We start from the raw sequence: 22,761 nt of genomic DNA on the forward strand, positions 1-22,761 counted from the left end.
CCCTAACATCCATGCCTTTCTCAACCGTAAATACCGATGTGAAATATTCATTCAGGATCTCACCCATATCTTGTGGTTCCACACATAGATGACCTTGTTGATCCTTAAGAGGCCCTACTCTCTCCCTAGTTACCCTTTTGCCCTTTATGTATTTGTAGAAGCTCTTTGGATTCACCTTTGCCTGATCTGCCAAAGCAATCTCATATCCCCTTTTTGCCCTCCTGATTTCTCTCTTAACTCTACTCCGGCAATCTCTATACTCTTCAAGGGATCCACTTGATCCCAGCTGCCTATGCATGTCATATGCCTCCTTCTTCTTTTTGACGAGTGCCTCAATCTCCCGAGTCATCCAAGGTTCCCTACTTCTACCAGCCTTGCCCTTCACTTTATAAGGAATGTGCTTACCCTGAACCCTGGTTAACACACTTTTGAAAGCCTCCCACTTACCAGACGTCCCTTTGCCTGCCAACAGACTCTCCCAATCAACTTCTGAAAGTTCCTGTCTAATACCATCAAAATTGGCCTTTCCCCAATTTAGAATTTTAACTTTTGGGCCAGACCTATCCTTCTCCATAGCTATCTTAAAACTAATGGAATTATGATCACTGGTCCCAAAATGATCCCTCACTAACACTTCTGTCACCTGCCCTTCCTTATTTCCCAAGAGGAGGTCAAGTTTTGCCCCCTCTCTAGTCGGGCCATCCACATACTGAATGAGAAATTCCTCCTGAATACACTCAACAAATTTCTCTCCATCCAAGCCCCTAATGCTATGGCTGTCCCAGTCAATGTTGGGAAAGTTAAAGTCCCCTACTATTACCACCCTATTTTTCTTGCAGCTGTCTGTAATCTCCTTACATATTTGCTCCTCAATTTCCCGTTGACTATTTGGGGGTCTGTAGTACAATCCTATCAAAGTGATCTCTCCCTTCTTATTTTTCAGTTCTACCCATATAGACTCAGTGGGCGAACCCTCGGATATATCCCCTCTCACTACTGCCGTGATGTTCTCCCTAATCAAGAACGCAACTCCCCCTCCTCTCTTACCTCCTGCTCTATCTTTCCTATAGCATCTGTACCCTGGAACATTGAGCTGCCAGTCCTGCCCCTCCCTTAGCCATGTTTCAGTAATAGCTATAACATCCCAGTCCCATGTACCCATCCATGCCCTGAGTTCATCTGCCTTGCCCATCAGACTTCTTGCATTGAAATAAATGCAGTTTAATCTAGACTTCCCTTGGTCTTTGCCCTGCTTTCTCAGACCATCTGTCCGGTCATGTTCTGTACACTCTCCCTTACTGCGTTTTGTTTCTGTCACCACTTTATTTCCCACTGACTTCCTGCATCGGTTCCCATCCCCCTGCCACATTAGTTTAAACCCTCCCCAACAGCACTGGCAAACACTCCCCCTAGGACATTGGTTCCAGTCCTGCCCAGATGCAGACCGTCCAATTTGAAGTGGTCCCACCTCCCCCAGAACCGGTTCCAATGGCCCAGGAATTTGAATCCCTCCAGCTTGCACCATCTCTCAAGCCACGTATTCATCTTAGCTATCCTGTCATTCCTACTCTGACTAACCCGTGGCACTGGTAGCAATCCTGAGATTACTACCTTTGAGGTCCGACTCTTTAGTTTAACTCCTAACTCACTAAATTCAGCTTGTAGGACCTCATCCTGTTTTTTACCTATATCGTTGGTGCCTATATGCACCACGACAACTGGCTGTTCACCCTCCCCCTCCAGAATGTCCTGCAGCCGCTCCGAGACATCCTTGACCCTTGCACCAGGGAGGCAACATACCATCCTGGAGTCTCGGTTGCGTCCGCAGAAATGCCTGTCTATTCCCCTTACAATCGAGTCCCCTATCACGATAGCTCTGCCACTCTTTTTCCTGCCCTCCTGTGCAGCAGAGCCAGCCACGGTGCCATGAACCTGGCCACTGCCACCTTCCCCTGGTGAGCCATCTCCCCCAACAGTATCCAAAACGGTATACCTGTTTTGGAGGGAGATGACCGCAGGGGACCCCTGCACTGCCTTCCTACTCTTCCTCTGTCTGTTGGTCACCCATTCACTATCTCCCTCAGTAATTTTTATCTGCGGTGTGACCAACTCACTGAACGTGCTATCCACGACTTTCTCAGCATCGCGGATGCTCCAAAGTGAATCCATCCGCAGCTCCAGAGCCGTCAAGCGGTCAAACAATAGCTGCAGCTGGACACACTTCCCGCAGGTGAAGGAATCAGGGATACAGGAAGGAGCCCTGAATTCCCACATCCCACAAGAGGAACATGACACGGCGCTGGGATCTCCTGCCATGACTTAACCCTTAAATTAGCTTAAGAACAACTACAATGTCAAGAGAAAAAAAAAGGAAAGAAAAACTACTTACCACTCCCTTTAAGGAGTTTACTCCTTTAAATTGTTCTCAATTTAGAGAATGTTAACTACACTAGGGACCTTGATTCACTAAAAAATAAACGCTACTTCCTATAAGACCTGCAGACCTTCCCTTTCCTTTTACTTCAGTTACTGTAGATAAGTAGAAATACTCACCTGAACCTACTCACCAATCAGGTGCCTCCCCTGATCTGATTCCTGACGTCACTTCGAACTCGGTCGCAGCTCCGCTCGGCTCCTCTCAGCTGTTCTCAGCGCTCTGAAATCCCGCCTTTTATCGGACGCTCCCTCCGCTCGGCTCGGCTCCTCTCAGCTGTTCTCAGCGCTCTGAAATCCCGCCTTTTATCGGACGCTCCCTCCGCTCGGCTCGGCTCCTCTCAGCTGTTCTCAGCGCTCTGAAATCCCGCCTTTTATCGGACGCTCCCTCCGCTCGGCTCGGCTCCTCTCAGCTGTTCTCAGCGCTCTGAAATCCCGCCTTTTATTGGACGCTCCCTCCGCTCGGCTCGGCTCCTCTCAGCTGTTCTCAGCGCTCTGAAATCCCGCCTTTTATCGGACGCTCCCTCTGCTCGGCTCCTCTCAGCTGTTCTCAGCGCTCTGAAATCCCGCCTTTTATCGGACGCTCCCTCCGCTCGGCTCGGCTCCTCTCAGCTGTTCTCAGCGCTCTGAAATCCCGCCTTTTATCGGACGCTCCCTCCGCTCGGCTCGGCTCCTCTCAGCGCTCTGAAATCCCGCCTTTTATCGGACGCTCCCTCCGCTCGGCTCGGCTCCTCTCAGCTGTTCTCAGCGCTCTGAAATCCCGCCTTTTATCGGACGCTCCCTCCGCTCGGCTCGGCTCCTCTCAGCTGTTCTCAGCGCTCTGAAATCCCGCCTTTTATCGGACGCTCCCTCCGCTCCGCTCGGCTCCTCTCAGCGCTCTGAAATCCCGCCTTTTATCGGACGCTCCCTCCGCTCCGCTCGGCTCCTCTCAGCGCTCTGAAATCCCGCCTTTTATCGGACGCTCCCTCCGCTCGGCTCCTCTCAGCTCTAATGGGCGGCCTTTAAGGAGTAGGTGGTTCAGGTACATTCTAGGTACATTCCCGTGAGGGAGAAAGGTAGGGCAACTAAAGCCAGAACTCCCTGGATGACAAAAGAGATAGAGAGTAAGATGAAGCAGAAAAAAGGGCCATATGACAGATGTCAGGTTGATAACACAAGCAAGGACCAGGCTGAATATAGAAAGTTCAGAGGGGAAGTGAAAAAGGAAACAAGAGGGGCAAGGAGAGAGTATGAGAATAGACTGGCGGCAAACATAAAAGGAAATCCAAAAGTCTTCTATAGGCATGTAAATAGTAAACGAGTAGTGAGAAAAAGGGTCCGGCCGATCAGGGACCAAAAAGGAGATCTACTCATGGAGGCAGAGGGCATGGCCGAGGTACTAAATGAGTATTTTGCATCTGTCTTTACCAAGGAAGAAGATGCTGCCAGAGTCTCAGTAAAGGAAGATGTAGTTGAGATAGTGGATGGGCTAAAAATTGATAAAGAGGTACTAGAAAGGCTGGCTGTACTTATAGTAGATAAGTCACCCGGTCCGGATGGGATGCATCCTAGGTTGCTGAGGGAAGTAAGGGTGGAAATTGCGGAGGTACTGGCCATAATCTTCCAAACATCATTAGATATGGGGGTGGTGCCAGAGGACTGGAGAATTTCAAATGTTATACCCTTGTTCAAAAAAGGGTGTAAGGATAAACCCAGCAACTGCAGGCCAGTCAGTTTAACCTCGGTGGTTGGGGAAACTTTTAGAAACTGTAATCCAGGACAGAATTAGCAGTCACTTGGTCAAGTGTGGATTGATTAGGGAAAGCCAGCATGGATTTGTTAAAGGCAAATAATGTTTAACTAACTTGATTGAGTTTTTCAATGAGGTAACAGGGAGGGTAGATGAGGGCATTGCAGCTGATGTGGTGTATGTGGACTTTCAAAAGACATTTGATAAAGTGCCGCATAATAGGCTTGTCATCAAGATTGAAGCACGTGGAATAAAGGGGGCAGCAGCAGCATGGTTACAAAATTGGCTAAGTAACAGGAAGAGAGTAGTGGTGAACGGTTGATTTTCGGACTGGAGGGAGGTGTACAGTGGTGTTCCCCAGGGGTCAGTGCTGGGACCACTGCTTTTCTTGATATATATTAATGACTTGGACTTGGGTATACAGGGCACAATTTCAAAATTTGCAGATGACACAAAACTTGGAAGTATAGTGAACAGTGAAGAGGATAGTGATAGACTTCAAGAGGATATAGACAGGCTGGTGGCATGGGCGGACACGTGGCAGATGAAATTTAACGCAGAAAAATGCGAAGTGATACATTTCAGTAGGAAGAATGAGGAGAGGCGTTATAAAGAGAAGGCACAATTCTAAAAGGGGTACAGGAACAATGAGATCTGGGTGTGTATGTGCACAAATCATTAAAAGTGGCAGGACAGGTTGAGAAAGCCGTTAAAAAAGCATACGGGATATTGGGCTTTATAAATAGAGGCATAGAGTACAAAAGCTATGAAGTCATGACGAACCATTATAAAACACTGGTTCGACCACAACTGGAGTATTATGTCCATTGCTGGGCACCGCACTTTAGGAAAGATGTGAAAGTCTTAGAGAGGGTGCAGAAAATATTCACTAGAATGATTCCAGGGTTGAGGGACTTTAGTTACGTGGATAGACTGGAGAAGCTGGGGTTGTTCTCCTTGGAACAGAGAAGGTTGAGAGAAGATTTGATAAAGGTATTTAAAATCATGAAGGGTGTAGACAGAATAGATAGATAGAAACTATTCCCATTGGCAGAAGGATCAAGAACCAGAGGACATAGATTTAAGGTGATTGGCAAAAGAACCAAAGGTGACATGAGGAAAAACTTCTTTACTGAGCTGGAATGCACTGCCAGGATGTGTGGTGGAAGCAGATTCAATCATGGCTTTCAAAAGGGAACTGAATAAGTACTTGAAAGGAAAAATACTTGCAGGGCTATGGGGATAGGGTGGGGGAGTGGAACTAGCTGGATTGCTCTTGCATAGAGCCAGCACGGACTCGATGGGCTGAATGGCCTCCTTCCATGCTGTAACCTTTCTATGATTCTATGATTTTATGAAGGTTGTCTATATGTAATCTTTCAGTCTGTTGAAACCAACCAAGAGACCATCTTTAAAATTTGAGCACAAGGCTTATGTAACAGTAGACTGATGATTCATGAGAGATGTTTCTCTGGTGCCTGTGACCTGTACCACTAATAACTCTGCTGTAGACGTCACAAAAGTTGCCACAGTCTCCATGGCAAACTGAAGTGCAGGCAAATGTTCATCCATAACTGTGCAGATTTGGTTAGCTGGGCTCTTCTATGCTCCTCCAGTGTATTTTGTATGAACACGAGTAGCAGTCCAGTCAGTCGCAATCTATAGTTTGTAAGCAGGTCTTGTCTGGATGCTAGGGCACTGCAGCAGAAGTAATTGGACAGGTCAGGTGTCTGGCCGCAAGTAGCCACCACTACTTGCTCCTCCTCACCTCGGCATTGTGACTCACCTGTGCTTCCTCTCTAACCTTGATATCTACATCCTTCAGAGTGTATAGCTGTACTGGTGGTTGGCAAAAGTTATGAAAGTATCTTATGGCGCTGGGGGGTTAGAATAGCTTGCTCAGAGATACAGTCTGAGGTATCAGTCTTTTCTTCCATTTTTGGAAAACACAATAGAATAAAACATTGCAATACAGCCGTCCATAATCATCTTTACACACTACTTTCATTGCAATATGCTTCTGCCGCAGTAGAATGTGTGCCTGTGTAACAGTTTTTCAATAGTACATGATATGAACTTTAGGGTACGAGCTATAAGCTCATGGGATGCCTCAAGCTTCAGCATACTAAACTAATGATGGCCTCCTGGGCAATTCTTTTCAGAGTGACCTCTCAAAAGTTGTTAATGGCTTAAAATTGCCTGGGACCGCCTCCTATTCTGGTCTGTTCCCATCATTTAAAAAATCTTGCATTTATGTAGTACCTTATCACATCGCTCAGAAACATCTCAAAACTCTTCACTCACATTGTTGCTATGTTAGTGTCACGTTTTGGAATTTTTTTTCATTTGTTTCTAGATAGAAAGGATTTGGAAAATAGTTACATTTAAACGTAAAATTTTTTAAACAATGTATATTCACACAAGTTTTAAAAAAGAGACACAAATAGTGGTTAAATGTGAATGAGCTAGGCATTGAAGTTGCTTCCTCAAAGACCAAAGACAATAAGCAATTCACTAGCCTGTCTTGGTAATTTATAAATGTCTCGTATCCCTGATCCTAGATGCTTGGCAGGGCTTCTCTGGTACAAACCCTCCCCTCTAGTTCTGAACACAGTGAGATACAAATAGGGCCAGAAACACAGGTTTTTAATCATAAAGCTGCTAGGGTAGGCTTTCACCCAGAGTCAGAAGGTAAGGATACAGGAGAGTACTTAGAAAATATTTTAAGTCAGGCAAGATGATCCAGTAATATGGGGAAACATAGCACATTCATTTTTTTGCATTATTCTGTGAAGACAAGTTGTACTAATTGAATTTGAATCCAATCATGACTGTTACTGTGTATCTTCACTAGTTGTGTAGATAAATGCAACGGTCAATTTCTGAATAGCAAAATCCCATAAATAACAAATGTCCAGACATTGGGCTGGAAATTGCTCGGAAGATAACGGTGAGCCTAACAGTTAAAGGGACCTCACCGGTAGCAATCAATCAGTGCGAACTTGTTCTCCAGCCCAGCTGGAAAATAACTAATCTCGCCACAAAAAAGGTACGCTGAGTTTTCTAGGTCTAAACTAACTTCTAACAGCATGGTAAGTATTCATGACTGCTAACAACCTCTCCACACTGAAAATTAACTTTTCAAAATGTGGAGTCTCATTACTCCTGATTTTAATAATTTTTGGACATTTAAACTTTTTTTAAAAATAAATTTTAATTTTTTTTTTCATTTTTCCTTTCTTTCTCTTTTATCTCAGTCTTTAAACCTTTCCCTCTCTTACATCGAGTTCAATCGAAACTACAGCATAGAAACAGGCCATTCGGCCCAACTGGTCAATTCCAGCGTTTATGCTCCACACGAGCCTCCTCCCTCCCTACTTCATCTAACCCTATCAGGATACCCTTCTATTCCTTTCTCCCTCATGTGCTTACCTAGCTTCCCCTTAAATGCATCTCTACTATTTGCCTCAATTACTCCTTGTGGTAGCACATTCCACATTCTTACCACTCTTTGAGTAAAGAAGTTTCTTCTGAATTCCCTATTGGATTTATTAGTGACCATTTTATATTTGTGACCTCTAGTTTTGGACTCCCCCACAAGTGGAAACATTTTCTCTGTCTACCCTATCAAACCCTATCATTATCTTAAAGACCTCTATCAGGTCATCTATCAGCCTTCTCTTTTCGAGAGAATAGAGTCCCAGCCTGGCACTATTCCCTTTTCTAGTGAATTTTTATATATATGTAATAGTGCCTCTGCTATCTCCTCCCTGATTTCTTTTACTATTCACAGATACAATCTAGGGGTCTTATCCTCCCTAAGTTTGATTAGTTTATTGAGTTATCGAGTTTATCTAATTATCTCCCCCATTTCTTTCTTAAATATTTTAGTATCTTTTTCGATATCTTCTTCTAATGTCCTGCCCACCTTGTTAGTTTCCCTGATAAATATGGAAGCAAAGTAACTATTCAATATTTCTGCCATTTCCCTGCCATTACCTGTGAGTTTATCTTGTGCATCCCTTCGTAGCCCTATCCCTATTCTGATTTTTCTTTTGTTATTTATGTATCTGTAGAATAATTTACTATTACTTTTTATATTCCTTGATAATTTAATTTCGTAGTTCCTCTTTGCCTTCTGAATTCTTTTTTTGACATCTTCCCTAACCTATTCCCTTTTGTCATCCTCTCCTTTATTGTCTATGTACTTACAGTATCCCTTTTTATTTTCAATTTTACCCTTATCTCTTTATTTATCCATGGTATTTCATTATTGGCTAGTTTTTCTTGCTTTTTAGAGGAATATATTTCTCCTGAACTCTATTGAACACTGCTTTAAATATGACCGACTGCTGTTCTATTTCTTTGTCTGTCAATTTTTTTTTCCAGTTCGCCTGCCCTAATTCCATTTTCATCCCCTCAAAATTAACTTTTTTCCAATCTATTGCTTTGGTCTTTGTCTAACTTAAGTTTTTCTCAATCATTATTTTAAACCTTATTATGTTATGATCGCTATTGCCTAGATGTTCCCCTACGGTTAATTATCTTATCTGTTCTTGTTCATTTCCCATTACTAGATCCAGCAGTGATTCCTCTCTTGTTGGGCTTCTCACATACTGAGTAAGAAAGGAATTATGTACGTACTGTAAAAACCCCATTCTCTTTTCTCCTTTCTCTACTTTTTGCCAGTTTATTCAGGGGTAGTTGAAATCTCCCATGATTGTTATTCAATGTTTTTTACTCATTTTATAGATTTGGCTACATATTTCATCCTCCACTTGCCTTCCACCATTAGATGGTCTGTAGAATATGCTTATTAACGTGATCGATCCCCTCTTATCCTTTGTCTCAATCCATGTGGATTCTGTTTCTATCTTAATGTTAGTTATTTACCTTTTTTGTATTGCCATTATGGTGTCTCCAATTAGAACAGCTACCCCACCCCCCTCTTCCTTCCCTATCCTTTCTAAATACATTATATCCTGCAATATTTAACTGCCAGTCCTGTTCCTTATGTAGCCTTGTTTCAGATATCCCTACCACATCTGGTTCCTCGCTAAGAATTATTGCCTCCATTTCCCCTGTTATGTTTTGGATGCTGTGTACATTGCTGTAGAGGCAATTTGATTTGTTTTTAATAATTGTTCCCCTCCCTTTGTTTTTAACAGTTATTTTGTACTGATGTTCTATAACTGTATTTGTTCCCTGACCGTTTATGTTACCCTTATTCCTTAACTTGATCTGACCTTTACTCTAATTTCCTATTTCTTTTTTCTTCAGACTTATGTTATCTTCCCAAGATCCCTCCCCCAACTTTAAAGTCCACAGCCCTATTTATCCTTTCCGCTAGGATACTGGCCCCATTCCAGTTCAGGTAGAGCTGGCCCAATGGTACAGCTCCGTCCTGGACTCTCAGTCGCCACTGCAGAGGACATTACATATCCCCCTAATTATCAAATCCCCTATGACTACAACCTTTCTATTCTGCTCTCCCCCCCACCACCCCCCCACCGCCACCTTTGGACTGCCTCCTGCTCCACGGTGCCATGGCTAGCATTCTGGCTGACCTACCTGCAGCCTACATCCTTATCCTCAAAGGTAGAAAGTACATTGCATCTGTTGGATGGGACCAATGTCTGCGGGACCTCCTTTTCTACCTACCTTTGGTTTCCCCTTACCCTGTTCCGTTATGTGTCGGAGTATCTCTAACCCGCACTCTAGCTCAAGGACTCTGAGCTGGAGTGACTCAAGGCAGAGACATTTACTGCAGATATGGAAATTTGGGACAGCCTTGCTGTCCACAAACTCCCACACACCACAGTCCCGACATACAACTTGCATGGCCATTTCTGGTTTTTATTTATTTATATATTTGTTAGTATTAATTTAATTCTGGAACTAATAAAAACACATAAGGTCTAGATTATATTTAGTAGATGGATTTTAGCTTGATTTTAAATTAATTAATAACTAATTATTCTGAATAATTATTTATTTAACTATTTATTTATAGCTTATAGTTAAAGATAGATTGTGTATAGTAAATTAAAGACTTAATTTAATTTCCGTTGCTCCCCCCTCTGTGCTGACTATCACGTCACCTTTTGAGATTTTTCCCTGGGTTTGTTTAAGTGCTCTGATTGCCCATTCTTTTTATCTGTTTGTTTACCTTTCTCTATCTCATTTTATTGTACATTTACTAACACTTCCTGGTTTTGGTCTGCACGGTTTGTCAATTGAATTTCACTTCCTGGTTCTCACAGCGTAGCTTGCTTCAAGCTGATTGGTTGAGGGGACATAGAGATCCTTTCCCCACTCACACAGCCCGGGAGAGGACACTGCTGCTTTTTGAACTCGGATTACAAGGACGTTGCTGCCAAAAAGAATACAGTAATCTGGTGAGTGAATTTAAATCTCATGAGCGGCGAGCACTGTTGTTTCACCGCTCAGAGTAATTTACGGGCCAATAACTTTTTAATGATGTTAGTTGAGGGGAGATTGTTGACCAGGATACCAGGAGAACTCATTGCTCTTCTTTGAATAATGCCATGGGATCTTTTACGTCTACCTGCCCAGTATCTGAGTTTAACACTTCATTCAAATGACAATGGCGTCAATTTTAACTAGTGCCGGGATCGGTGTGTGGGACCCCAGAAGCAGGCAGCACACCCGGGGGAAGGGAACAGAGCAAGGTCCAGATGATTTTAATGGCCGGGTTTCATTTTAATATTGGACAACTGTCTCTCACCTGAAGCCGGTGGGAATGACGTCAAGACCGGCAAACAGGAACAGGAATTGGGGCAGGAGCTGAATGTCGCCAGGGACCCAAGGAAATGGTCCCAGGCATAAGGTATGTGTTGGCGGGTGGGATGCAGAGCTGATGCTGGTTGGGGGAGGGAGAGGAAGGATCATGGCAGGGGAGGCCCCAAGGATTTCTTGGGGGCACTCTTCCTCCTAGCTTCCCCCCAGCAATCCTTTCAAAAATTAAAAGACTTAACTTACCTTGGCCTCTTCTGGTCACTCTGCTGCTTCCCACCAGGTTCCTTTTGCCAGTTTGCTACCGGGCAGACCTTCCCATGAGTTGCAGTAAAAATAGTGGTGTGGCGCCAATAACATTCCACATAATCAGGGTGGACACACCGAAATTTGTTGGAGCAAAATGATTTTAGTTTTATACTTTGTAAACATGCCTTTGCATACGACAGTGGTATATGGCAAGAAAACACTCCTTGGGGTAGATCTTGACTTTGTGAAATACTGCAGATTGGTTGAAAGCAAATTGGCCACCCGTTTTATATCTCTCCCAATTTTGATTTCCATGATGTCAATAGAAATAAAAATCAGCTTTTAATATATTATATACACCATTGTTGTCCAACAGAAATCGCTGACCAGCCAATCTTGGCTGCGGTGATGCTGTTTTAGTTACATGCACTAATTTTGGTAGAAACGCCTTACAAACAATACAGGTAAGTCTACTTCACAGATTTATTTACTTAAGTGTGAAACTTTGCAGTCTTTCTGTTCCACCAAAGTTTGGAATTCTGGCATGAATTTATCAGACACAGCACATCTTAGAGCAGCTTCTAGGTTTTTGTTGTGAGCAGTACTTTGACTTCAACAGGGTGATTACTAAGAATTTTGACTCGGACATTGAGACACCACAGATCCGCACCTGCGCTCCATCCAGAACACGGTTGGATGATGCTTGCCCTTTGCCATGACGTGCCCCCTTGGACCTGCTCGTTATTGTTTGGGCTTGCTTTTTGCTGCTGGCCGGTGCAAGGTTCTTGGACTTGACACCAATTTGGTTGCAAATAATCATTATTGAGTTTGACTGAGTCTTGAGGCACTCAATGTCTTAAGTAATAGTCATACAGAGAAATAAAAGATATTACTCGCTTTTGCTCTGGATAGAGAACATAATTTTCGTCGATTCTTTCGTTCTTGTCTCTCTACGAATTGTGAAGGAAAGCTTAAGATCTTTATAGGGATCTAGTAATGCACAGCTATCCCTTAAAAGGAGTTGTTTTTCAGTATCCTAACTGATCTATGGATTATTATCTTGTTTGTTTGTGATTTGGGTTCCCTCTTACCTGGGAGCATGCCTTGCTAACAAAAGACCTCTCCTTGCTGACAAAGCTTTTTCTTGCTAAATGTTATCCATATCTGAAGAATTATGGGAATGAGCAACTTCACCATTTTGTTATTTCTAGTGAGGGTACAAGTCTACAAGCTATTTATAAGTGAAAAGAAAGCAAAAACCTTAATCACATGAGATTAAACCAAATCCTAATCCTACGTATATATGTATATGATAGGATATATTACAGTTCCCATCTTTGAGAGTGAAGAAATCACTTATTGATCCTTCACTTCTGATTCAATAACCCCACCATTTTTAATTGTTCATACTGGTGTTTTAAACTTCTCACTAGCCTTCGAACCCACCAAACACTGATCAACAATGCTACGGTTGCTACCATTTGGACAATGAGGAACAAATGCGACAACAACCTCACCCAATGTGTTTCTCCTGCATTGTACACATATTGCCACCAGGAACAAGCTCCTAACATTTATCTCTCTTTCTGCCTCCTCATGGTTTTGTTGCATTTTTACCGGATGTCTTTGAGAGGTAGTCCCTCAAGCTGTTACACTCTACTGACTAAAAGGCAGAGGAGTATAGGGTGTTGTAGGGAATTCTTTATTTTGTGTGATTATTGGACACTTTGCAGTACAATGTCTTCGATCCTGAAACTCATACTTCTCCAATGCCATCAGCATCAGGGAGGGAGAAACAGGATTTGCGAGAACACAGTTTACCACATTATTTTATTTGCAGGTTTTCAAATACTCTTGTTTAAGAAAGATACAGTTAACCCTTTCCTTTAAATGTCTTTTGTTAAAGGAGTTTTGAACCCCACAGTATCCAAATGCTACAATTGCTTTTAAGGCTTCTGCATTAATGCCACCCCTCACCTGTATTTTGGTAATGTTGTGTTTTGCAACCAGGACCAGAAAAATCTGATGGTCCCCAACCCAAATTTACGAGAAGGTATAACACACCCGTTTGGTGTCAGTAGTGAACTCTCTTCCACCATGGTAAAACATGGTTTGTGAGGTGCTATAACAATACTCCCTTTTTCCTTTATATGCAATTTTCTTCGCCTCCCATAAGGAGGTTAGTCGCATCTCACATAAAGGTGACTTGTCTGCAAAAGTATGTCCATATGATTGTGATATCCTAGTATGATTAGATTCACAGGACCAGCTACCTCCTTGTCTAACACATGAATCCAAACTCACTTCTGTCCATTTAACCCCTTTTGTTAAGTATGGTGAGGGGGGAGTTAAGGTACTCCTTCAGATTTTTACCTTCTACTTGTCCTATAGACTGAATCTTATACAACTGTTGTTCAGTTTGGTTCCCAAACCGTGGTACCTTAAAAAGGACCCCAAATGTCCCACTAATGGATGTATAGTTGTAGGACACTTCTACGATATGGGCCCGAGTGACTCGTCGAACCAAACAAAGGTTCTCTTACCCCGGCACCCATTTTTGTAATTGTGGTGGTCAGATATCCAGTTGGGTAACTTCTCATTTATTAGGTCCTCTAATCCCTGATTTACCATATTCTCCCAGTGTGATAAATATATGGCACACACAACTGCAGGTGAGGCTTTTGAGGCTATCACATTTTGGTTGTTGATTATTTTATTGACCTTGTCCTTAGTCACATCTACCCCATTTGCAATTTCCCTAAATGTGATTATCCTTTCTATTCCTTCTTTAATTAAGCCCTTGTTGTTTTTGTTCATACTGGAGAGTAACCCTTTCAGCTAATCGGTTAAATTGCCTTGATCACAATATTGATTTTCCTTATCTAATTGGTTCAACACAGCCCCAGCAGCAGCTCCTCCTTCCATCCAATCCATAATGGACCTTCTCTGGCGAGAGTGTGCTGAAGCATTATACTCTCTTTCTGCCTCCAAATATCTCCTGGCAGTATGTTTATGGAACCAATCCCACCATTGATTATCACACAGCCCCTGAGGTAATGTCATTCTTATTAAATCAATTACAAATGGTACAGTTTCATACCGCACATTCGAGTACACCACTTGATGTGTGACCTGAGCCATCAGTCCGTTATTGGGTCCCTCTGTAAAGTAGGCCCCATCATGCACCGTTTCATGGTAGGACCTAAACACATGCTCATCCTGGGTGACAAACATCGCAAGTATATGTAACCTGATTCCAGCACTTAGTTGCTGCCACGCACTCATACTTGCCCTCATGTCTTTTGTGAACATAAGGAAAATGTAATTACCACAGTGGCTTGACGGTATCTGCCATGACAATAACATATGGTACCCTCTATGTGATTTGTCTATCGTTCTCAACCCCCACCCCAATGCCATTTATTGAAGCTTCTGATGGAAAGTACCTGTCATCTTTAACCACCAACGTCCTCAGCCTATACTGGAACTAGGTATATCCCTTGGCAACCATGTAATATTGACTGGCAGTTGCATTCTGCATTCTAGGATCAATGATGAGCCATCTTATACAATCACAGTTTGGTTTATGGCTCCATCAGCAGAGATGCAATACCGTGCCCGAACTCGTTCATCATCGTAATTTCCACATATAAGTCCAAATGTTACACACGCAATCAGTAATCATAGTTTCATCATCATGATAGTCTTTACATCTGTAAATCAAGCATTGTTTCTAGATTACTTATCAGGCCAATTTCTGACCACCCTTCACAGTCTTCAACTGGTTAATGTGATGCCACCTAGTACTTTTGCATTTCTTTTTATCCATGTATTATATAAGGTTCACAGCTGGACTTGCCTTATCCACAATTGGAAAAGGTCCTCGCCATTTAGGTACAAACACATGATTCTTTTTTCCATAGTCTAACATCATGACCGTGTCACCGACTTCATATTCAAAAGGTCTAACCTTTTTATTGATATACTTCTAAATTTGATTTTTCGATTTCCCATTCTTTTGGGCCACATATTGATTGGTGGCCTGAACATGGTCAATCATATTAGCCAACTATGTGTCTCCAATTGCTCCCTGCAGCAATGGTGTTGCTGCCAACAACAAAAGGTGTCCTGGGGTACGCATTAGTCGCCTAGTCATTGCTTGGCAGGGTGACACTCTTATAGTGGAGTGTGGGGTAGAACGTATAGCCATTAAGCACATTGTCAGCATGGGTAGCCCACCGAGTTGGGTGATCTGCACAAAACCTTTTAAGCATCGTTTTTAAAGTTCAATTTCCCCTTTCGACCACCCCTGATGACTGAGGATGATGGGATACCTGCAATTTTTGCGTAATTTCCATTGTTTTCTGTAATTCTGTAAAAATTTTCCCTGTGAAATGTGAACCTTGATCACTATTCACCTGTATTGGTAGTCCCCGCCTGCAGATCACCTCACTCAGTAGCAAGCGGGCTGCAGTGAGTGCCATGTTAGTTCTGTATGGGAATGCCTCGATCCAATTGATGAATTTGTCAATAATCACTAAGCAATGCTGGTGACCGCACTGGACCTGTGCAGGGGTTCGATAAAATCAATTTGGAGGTGAGTCCATGGGCCCTCGGGGAGGGGGGGGGGACGAAGCGGATCGGAGAAAAGCATGGTTAGTATGCAAAGAGGGATTATGTTGCAGGCAAGCTAAACAGCACTGGCAGTGCATTTCAATACCCTGTTTCATATCAGGCCACCAGGCAACCATACTCACTTTTTGATAAGTTACCTCGGCTGAATAATGGCCCCTTGTAGGATGAGAATGAAACATGTGAAAGAAATCCTCAGCAAGCTGCGGGGGCAAATAAACAGTAAACATTGGGCAATCGGGAAATTTATGGTCTAATAGGGGCTGATCTGTCCCTAACCCCTCAGTATCCTTAGCCCACTGAGTAGTCTGAGGCAGCGGTTTGCTGGAGGCGTTCCACTCCTTGACTGATTGGTAAGGTTAAAATGTATCCTGAGGGATACTAAATCCAACTCCCGTGGCGCTGTCTTAGCTAAGGCAAGGAGGTTCCCAAGGCTGGCCTATTCGAGCTGCCTCTTTAGCTGCCCTGTCAGCCAGTGAGTTTCCCTGTGAATGTTTACTACCTGTCTTAATATGTGCCTTTACTTTACCAACGTGGCACGGGGCCTATCTGGATTTGAGCGCATGCCATAAGGAAATCAATAGTGATGCGTGTATTAAAGTTTCCACGTCAGTCGTTTTAAAATCATTTTTACTGTATAGCGGGAGGGACAGTGTGGTGTTATCAGCATAGCCATTATCTGACCAGATACTGCTGGGCGATTGGGAGGTGTCCTTCACAGCTGTCGGCAAAGCAGCTAGTTCGGCATATTGAGCTGAATGAGGGGCACACTTATACTGGTGAGGTCGTACAAACAGCGAATCCAGTCATAGGTGTTCCAACTTGGTGAAAAGAAGTCCCATCGATATACACATGTTCACCATCTGGCAGTGATTCCTTCAGCACGGGGTGTGTTTTGAACTCCAACAGGGGCAGTGGACACTGGTGAGGTTCCCCTGGATGAAGTAAAAGTTGCGGTTGCAAGGTAGTTTTATTTGGGGTGATGTCCAAATCACGCGCCATTAGTAATAAAGTCCAATGGTTCAGCCTCGCAGAGGAAACCAGAGTGTCGCCCTGTCGTATCAGGAGGTTCAAGGGTGTATGAGGGGAGTGGAGAATTAGCAACTGCAGACCAGTGATAATGGTAAAATGTTGAACTGCCTAAAATGTGCCGAGTAAATGTCTCTCACGGGCATTATATGTCTTCTCCATGGAGAATCTGTGAGGGAAATGCAATGGGAAGTAGTTTTTTCTGAACCTCTTGACATAAGACTGCAGCCAAGCTTTGATCAGTAGCAGCGACTTCGAGGTGGAATGCTTTATCTGGATAGGGTGAGATAAGGCAAGTAGCTTCCATCACTGCAGCTTTTAACCATTCGATGGCCTTAGTGTGTGCTTCTGTCCGATTATCTTTAAGTTCTTTCTCCTGGAGATTCAGCAGGTCATACTGTGGTTTGGCGAGCTCAGCAAATTGTGGAATAAACGATTGCTGGTAGCCGACCAACCCCAAAAAAGATCGCAAAGATCGTAGAAGCAGGCAGGGACCACATCTACTTTATGTTGATCGGGGCTGCGTCCTTCATCCGAGGTGTTAATGCTGAGGAAAGTAACTTCAGGTTACAGGAGGTTTGCCTTTCAAGGGTTAATTTTAAGAGCAGCTGCAGTAGTTCCTGCAGCACTTGTATACATTGTCACCGGTTTCGGTGGCAAGAAGCAGATCATCGACATATTGTAACAAATAGCCTGGACGTGAAAAGTTACCGACCGCCGCAGCTGTTCTCTTATGAAAAATAGTGGGAGAATTATGAAATCCCTGTGGCAGGCAAGTCCAGGTATACTGTTGATCCCGAAAAGTGAAAGAAAAGTTATATTGGTCCTCCCTCTTTTCAGGAATACTCCAGGACCCGTTGGAAATATCCAGTGTCGAGAACCATTTGGCTTTCCTTGATACCTGGGATAATAACGTGAGGGTCTTTCTCATCACCGAGTGCAGGCTGGGGTCACTAGATTTAACTTCCGACAATCAATCGTGAGACTTTGGCTCCCATCCGGTTTCTTAACAGGCCAAATGGGCGAATTGGTCGTGAAAGTGCCCTGCCATATAACACCCTGTAGTAACAGCACTTCAACCTTAGTTTGCAATGCAGGATAGCTCTCAGCTAGAATAGGGTACTGCTTAACTTTAACATGTGTCAGCCCGTTAACTATTTCAGGCACCCACGTCGTGCTTTTACAAGGCAAATACTGCTCTGTACTGCGTTAAACGCACCTGTATATCTGGATCTGGATGTGAGGGTAAGGGGTATAGCTTGGGTCTCTTGATCGCAAACACTGTGTGCACATCTAACATGAGCTGGTTGGAGGGGGACCCTTGGTGAAACCCTAATATATTTTTCATATAATCAACAATCATACCACAACGCTCGAGAAAATCGGACCCGAAGATACCTTCACAATTCATCATTCTCATCACGATACGTGATGGTCAGAAATGAATTCTATCTGGCCAAAGTCAAAATGTGCCTCCTTAATTTCATGCACCTGGCCCATAGATCCCTCAAAAGCAGTTAAAGAAATAAGCTTTCTGTCATCGCAAGAAGGCGTTCAGGGTATGGGGTATGAAAGATCGTAGGAGCCGATCCAGTACCTATTAACATATTCTATCATTGGCATCCATTAATAATAACTGAGACAATGGGATGGTTACTGCAATCATACCATAACCCCACCATTAGCTTCGGGGAGGTCCCGCTTTGTCATTGCCATAAAACCATAAGAGATAGGAGCAGGAGTAGGCCATTCGGCCCCTCGAGCCTGCTCCGCCATTCAGTGAGATCATGGCTGATCTGATTTTTACCTCAACTCCACTTTCCCGCCTTTTCCCCATATCCTTTGACTCCCTTGCTGATCAAAAATTTGTCTAATTCAGCCTTGAATGTATTCAATGACTCAGCCTCCACAGCTTTTTGGGGTAAAGAATTCCAAAGATTCATGACCCTCTGGGAGAAGAAATTCCTCCTCATTTCCGTCTTAAATGGGCGACCCCTTATTCTGAGACTATGCCTCCTAGTTTTCGATTCCCCTATGAGGGGTAACATCCACTCAGCATCTACCCTATCGAGTCCCCTCAGAATCTTGTATGTTTCAATAAGATCTCCTCTCATTCTTCTAAACTCCAATGAGTATAGCCCCAAACTGTTCAATCTTTCCTCATAAGACAACCCTTCCATACCCGGAATCAACCTAGTGAACCTTCTCTGAACTGCCTCCAATGCAAGTATGTCCTTCCTTAAATAAGGGCACCAGAACTGTACGCAATACTCCAGATGTGGTCTCACCAGCACCCTTTACAGTTGTAGCATGACTTCCCTGCTTTTATACTCCATCCCCCTAGAAATAAAGGCCAATATTCCGTTTGCCTTCCGGATTACCTGCTCCACCTGTATGTTGACTTTTTGTGTTTCATGGATGAGGACACCCAGATCCCTCTGTACCGCAGCATTTTGTAGTATTTTTCCATTCAAATAATATTTTGCTTTTTTATTTTTCCTCCCAAAGTGAATGACTTCACATTTTCCCACATTATATTCCATCTGCCAAATTTTTGCCCATTCGCTTAACCTGTCAATATCCCTTTGCAGACACTTTGTGTCCTCATCATAACTTGCTTTTCCACCTATCTTTGTATCATCAGCAAATTTGGCCACAAGACACTCTGTTCCTTCATCCAAGTCATTGATATATATTGTAAATAGTTGAGGCCCCAGCACTGAGCCCAGCGGCACCCCACTAGTTACAGATTGCCATTTTGAAAATGACCCTTTTATCCCGACTCATTGTTTTCTGTTAGTTAGCCAATCCTCTATCCATGCCAGTATATTACCCCCAACACCATGAGCTCTTATCTTGTGCAGTGGCGTCCGTTCCCTCCTTCTTGTATTCCTAATTGCTCAATTCCCCACTGTGGAACCGGGCTTCCAGGGCATCACAGCGCTCCAGCAATCCGTTCTCCAGCCGATCACCAGGATTGCTGAGGCGCCGCCCCGGGAGAGTAACAGTGGCGCCATGGCAGTCGGACCTGCTTTTTTTTATTCGTTCATGGGATGTGGGCGTCGCTGGCGAGGCCAGCATTTATTGCTCATTCCTGACTGCCCTTGAGAAGGTGGTGGTGAGCCGCCTTCTTGAACCACTGCAGTCCGCGTGGTGAAGGTTCTCCCATAGTGCTGTTAGGTAGGGAGTTCCAGGATTTTGACCCAGCGACGATGAAGAAACAGCGATATGGTGTGTGACTTGGAGGGGAACGTGCAGGTGGTATTGTTCCCATGTGTCTGCTGCCCTTGTCCTTCTAGGTGGTAGAGGTCGTGGGTTTGGGAGGTGCTGTCGAAGAAGCCTTGGCGAGTTGCTGCAGTGCATCCTGTGGATGGTACACACTGCAGCCACAGTGCGCTGGTGGTGAAGTGAGTGAATGTTTAGGGTGGTGGATGGGGTGCCAGTCAAGCGGGCTGCTTTGTCCTGTATGGTGTCGAGCTTCTTGAGTGTTGTTGGAGCTGCACTCATCCAGGCAAGTGGAGAGTATTCCATCACACTCCTGACTTGTGCCTAGTAGATGGTGGAAAGGCTTTGGGGAGTCAGGAGGTGAGTCACTCGCCACAGAATACCCAGCCTCTGACCTGCTCTCGTAGCCACAGTATTTATATGGCTGGTCCAGTTAAGTTTCTGGCCAATGGTAATCCCCAGGATTTTGATGATGGGGGATTCGGCGATGGTAATGCCGTTGAATGTCAAGGGGAGGTGGTTAGACTCTCTCTTGTTGGAGATGGTCATTGCCTGGCACTTATCTGGCGTGAATGTTACTTGCCACTGATGAGCCCAAGCCTTGATGTTGTCCAGGTCTTGCTGCATGCGGGCTCGGACTGCTTCATTATTTGAGGGGTTGCGAATGGAACTGAACAATGTGCAATCATCAGCGAACATCCCCATTTCTGACCTTATGATGGAGGGTAGGTCATTGATGAAGCAGCTGAAGATGGTTGGGCCTAGGACACTGCCCTGAGGAACTCTTGCAGCAATGTCCTGGGGCTGAGATGATTGGCCTCCAACAACCACTACCATCTTACTTTGTGCTAGGTATGACTCCAGCCACTGGAGGGTTTTCCCCCTGATTCCCATTGACTTCAATTTTACTCGGGCTCCTTGGTGCCACACTCGGTCAAATGCTGCCTTGATGTCAAGGGCAGTCACTCTCACCTCACCTCTGGAATTCAGCTCTTTTGTCCATGTTTGGACCAAGGCTGTAATGAGGTCTGGAGCCGAGTGGTCCTGGCGGAACCCAAACTGAGCATCGGTGAGCAGGTTATTGGTGAGTAAGTGCTGCTTGATACCACTGTCGACAACACCTTCCATCACTTTGCTTATGATTGAGAGTAGACTGATGGGGCGGTAATTGGCGGGATTGGATTTGTCCTGCTTTTTGTGGACAGGACATACCTGGGCAATTTTCCACATTGTCGGGTAGATGCCAGAGTTGTAGCTGTACTGGAACAGTTTGGCTAGAGGCGCAGCTAGTTCTGGAGCACAAGACTTCAGTACTATCGCCGGGATGTTGTCGGGCCCCATAGCCTTTGCTGTATCCGGTGCACTCAGCCGTTTCTTGATATCATGTGGAGTGAATCGAATTGGCCAAAGACTGGCTTCTGTGATGGTGGGGATATCGGGAGGAGGCCGAGATGGATCATCCACTCGGCACTTCTGGCTGAAGATGGTTGCAAACGCTTCAGCCTTGTCTTTTGCACTCACGTGCTGGACTCCGCCATCATTGAGGATGGGGATGTTTACAGAGTCCCCTCCTCCCGTTAGTTGTTTAATTGTCCACCACCATACACTACTGGACGTGGCAGGACTAATAGCACTAAAGAGTGACAAATCCCCAGAACTGGATGATTTCCATCCCAGGGTTTTAAAGGAAGTAGGTGAGCAGATTGCAGATGCCCTAACTACAATCTTTCAAAGTTCTCTCGATTCAGGAACTATCCCTCTAGATTGGAATATTGCACATGTCACTCCGCTTTTTAAGAAAGGAGAGAGGGGGAAACTGGGGAATTATAGACCAGTTAGCCTAACATCTGTTGTGGGGAAATTGCTGGAGTCTATAATTAAGGATAGGGTGACTGAACACCTCGAGAATTTTCAGTTAATCAGAGAGAGCCAGCATGGATTTGTGAAAGGTAGGTCGTGCCTGACAAACCTGATTGAATTTTTTGAAGAGGTGACTAAAGTAATGGACAGGGGAATGTCAATGGATGTTATTTATATGGACTTCCAGAAGGCATTTGATAAGGTCCCACAAAAGAGACTGTTAGCTCAGATAGAAGCCCATGGAATTGAGGGAAAAGTACGGACTTGGTTAGGAAGTTGGCTGAGCGAAAGGCGACAGAGAGTAGGGATAATGGGTAGGTACTCACATTGGCAGGATATGACTAGTGGAGTCCCGCAGGGATCTGTCTTGGGGTCTCAATTATTCACAATATTTATTAACGACTTAGATGAAGGCATAGAAAGTCTCATATCTAAGTTGCTGATGACACAAAGATTGATGGCATTGTAAGCAGTGTAGATGAGAAAACAAAATTACAAAGCGATATTGATAGATTGGGTGAATGGGACAAATGCAAGGTCATCCGCTTTGGATCAAAAAAGGATAGAACAGGGTACTTTCTAAATGGTAAAAAGTTAAAAACAGTGGATGTCCAAAGGGACTTAGAGCTTCAGGTACATAGATTATTGAAGTGTCATGAACAGATGCAGAAAATAATCAAGAAGGCTAATGGAATGCTGGCCTTTATATCTAGAGGACTGGAGTACAAGGGGGCAGAAGTTATGCTGCAGCTATACAAAACCCTGGTTAGACCGCACCTGGAGTACTGAGAGCAGTTCTGGGCACCGCACCTTCGGAAGGACATATTGGCCTTGGAGGGATTGCAGTG

Source organism: Heptranchias perlo, chromosome 4, assembly GCF_035084215.1.
Source record: "Heptranchias perlo isolate sHepPer1 chromosome 4, sHepPer1.hap1, whole genome shotgun sequence".
Classification (NCBI taxonomy): domain Eukaryota; kingdom Metazoa; phylum Chordata; class Chondrichthyes; order Hexanchiformes; family Hexanchidae; genus Heptranchias; species Heptranchias perlo.